This window comes from Colobus angolensis, unplaced genomic scaffold (genome assembly GCF_000951035.1).
Source record: "Colobus angolensis palliatus isolate OR3802 unplaced genomic scaffold, Cang.pa_1.0 Scaffold19, whole genome shotgun sequence".
In the NCBI taxonomy this organism is placed as follows: domain Eukaryota; kingdom Metazoa; phylum Chordata; class Mammalia; order Primates; family Cercopithecidae; genus Colobus; species Colobus angolensis.
Window position 1 is genome coordinate 6,113,908 of NW_012115043.1, and position 3,043 is coordinate 6,116,950.

Sequence of the window (3,043 nt, forward strand, 5' to 3'; positions counted from 1 at the left end):
GGAGGCTGAGGCAGGAAACTCACCTGAACCCGGGAGGTGGAGGTTGCAGTGAGACAAAATCATGCCACTGCACTCCAGCCTGGGCAACAGAGTGAGACTCTATCTCAAACAAACAAACAAAAAACACCAACAAAAAAAAATTTTGAGTTGTGCTTTTGTCACTTGCAACTGAAAGAGCTTTTACTCTTAGTGTATCAGTTATCTATTGCAGCGTAACAAACCACTCCAAAATTCTGTGGCTTAAAACAATGATTTATTATTTCTCATGATTCTGTGGGTTGGCTGGACAGAATCACGGTCCAGACCATTCCTCTGTTGGTCTCATCTGGACTCTCTCAGGCAACTGCATGGATGGAAAATTTAAGATGGCCTCATTCACCTGTCTGGCCATTGGCTCAGGGTCTCATTTCTCATCCATGTGGTCTCTCATCCTCCAGTAGGAGAGACTGACTTCCTTAGATGGTAGACAATGTTCCGAGAGAGCGATGGTGGAAACTGTAAGGTCTCTTGAGGCCTAAACTCCAGAACTTATGCAACATCACTTCTGTTCTATTCCTTTATTCAAAGCAAGTCACAAAGTCAGTCCAGGTCAAAGGAATGAATAAATAGGCTCCACCTCATAATGGGAGCGTTGCAAAGAATGTGTGACCATATTTAATCCACCACAATGTGGTAGATAGCTAGATTATGTTAGATGGGAACAACTTTGGAATTGGTATATGTACAGGAAGCAGGGTGTGTATGCCAGGCAGGTGGGACAGGCTGTTCTGGGCATGTGCCCACTGAGGAGCCTACAGTTGGGGTGTGACTTCCATAGTGGCTCCTCTGAGCTGAGAAACCTATGACAAAGTCTATATTAGACCTCTGGTTCACAGGGGCAACTTGGAGCTGAAGACCTACCATAGCTGAGTGACTTCATGCCTCTTAGCCTCAGTTCATCCTCTGTAAAATGGGCATGCTGATCCCTGCCTCACAGATTGACTGTGAGACTGAAGATGAGATGATCACCACTAATGTGCTTTGTAAATGACACAGTGTCATCTACATGTGACTGTGTATTATTATCTGAGATCTGAGGAAGAAATACTCAAGATGGGCCTGGGCAGTCACAGAGGGCAGGAAGGAGGATGCCAAGACAGGGCTTTCAAGAAGGACATTCACACTGGTGAGGGAGAAGGGCTGTATTTCAAAATGAGAAGCTGTAAAATAAAATTATAAAGGCACAGAGGTAGAACAGTGACAGACGGTACCCAGGAGAGGGAGGAGAACAACTTGGTCAGAGGGTGAGCCCCTCTACCACGCTGGACTCTGGGTTTCTGGGTTCCCTGGCAGTGGGGCAGCAGCCACTGATGGCCACTCAGAACCACAGCCAAGGCTTCTATTCTTCAAGGATCATCAGCTGCTTATCCCCCCGGCAGGTCTCCAAGGCCTCTTCCAGCCACAGGGGCAACGACAGGAGGTGGTGGGCAGGTGGTCAGAGTCAGAGATAGAGCACCCTCCTCTGGAGCCACCAGGATCAGGTCAGACCCCTCCCAGTGTTCCCAAGCTCCTTTCCCCACTGCAGGGTGGGGACCCCTGGCTATAGGCTTGGGTTCCAGGTGGCCTAGCTAAGCTGGGCTCCAAGCCCCTTCATCCCCTGGGCAGGGATGGGGGTGATTGATGGGCTTCCAGCATGTTCCAGGCAGAGACTTGGAGTGGTTGCAGAGTAGCCTGGCTTGCAGAAGCCCCAGATGGCCACTCATGGCTGAGGCTGACCCAACCAGGCCAGGCCTCAGACAGTCTAGACCTACGGCCACCTCTGAAGCCCTCTCTATTCTGGGGTCCTGGCTGAGGAGAGCAATAGCTTCCCCCTCAAAGGAGTCCTGGGAAGAGAGAGTCAGGGCAGGCTCAGATTTCCCCAGTCTAGCCCTGTGCAGCTCATACAGCTCATTCCTACTTGGAGATAGGAAAGGACTCGGATGGGCGTATGGGAGGAGGCAAGATATGAGATAGGGGGGCAGAGATGGCAGGGCTGGAGTTGGAACCTAGCCCTCAGCCCCGTACTTACCATATTAACACCCACTGGCCACTCGGGGCTAGGTAAGTGGGGGTCTCAGTGTTAGTCCCCAGCTAAATGAGGAGACCCAGGCAGGAATCCTGGCCTAAAAGATTTCACTTTACCCAATCTTCACCCATAGAGTACCCTGCCTCCCACTACAGAAAGAGATGGAGGTGACTGGGAAGCTGGGGAGGACTTTCTCACCCACCCTGGAATTCCACAGACTGAAGGCCTTGGAGAGCAGCTGATTACCCTGACCTTGACCTCTGGTTTACCTCCTACTACCTTCCTTTCCTGTGTATCTCTCTTGCTGTCCTTATCCAGCCTTGGTGGTCATATCTGCTTCTCTGGCCTTCCTCCTGACCTCGACTCCAGACTGGCTTCTCTGACTTCTGCCAGAAGAGCCGTTATTCCCTCCACTCTCTCCTCCCAGCTATGTTTGCTGTCAGTACAGATGTTCCCCAACTTAGGATGATTCAAGTTACAATTTTCTGACTTTATGATGGTGCAAAAGTGACACAAATTCAGCAGAAACTGTACTTTCCTGTACAACCATTGTGTTTTTCGCTTTCAGTACAGTATTCAATATATCACACGAGATATTCAATACTTTATTGTAAAATAGGCTTTTTGTTAGATGATTTTGTCCAACTGTAGGCTAATGTAGGCTAATGGAAGTGTTCTGAACATATTTAAGGTAGGCTAGGCTAAGTTCTGATGTTCAGTAGGTTAGGTGCATTAAGCACTTTTTTTAGTTATGATATTTTCAACTCACAGTGGGTTTATTGGGACATTAAGAGCATCTGTATGTCTCAAACCTTGCAATCTCAGAGCTGGCAGGGGCCTGCAAACTCACTCAGTCCAACTCCTGTTGCACACCTGAGGTCCAAGGTTACTTGGGTTCTTGCTAATTCATGTTCACATATCAGAATCAGAAACAGTCGGGAGGCTGAGGCAGGAGAATGGCGTAAACCTGGGAGACGGAGCTTGCAGTGAGCTGAGATC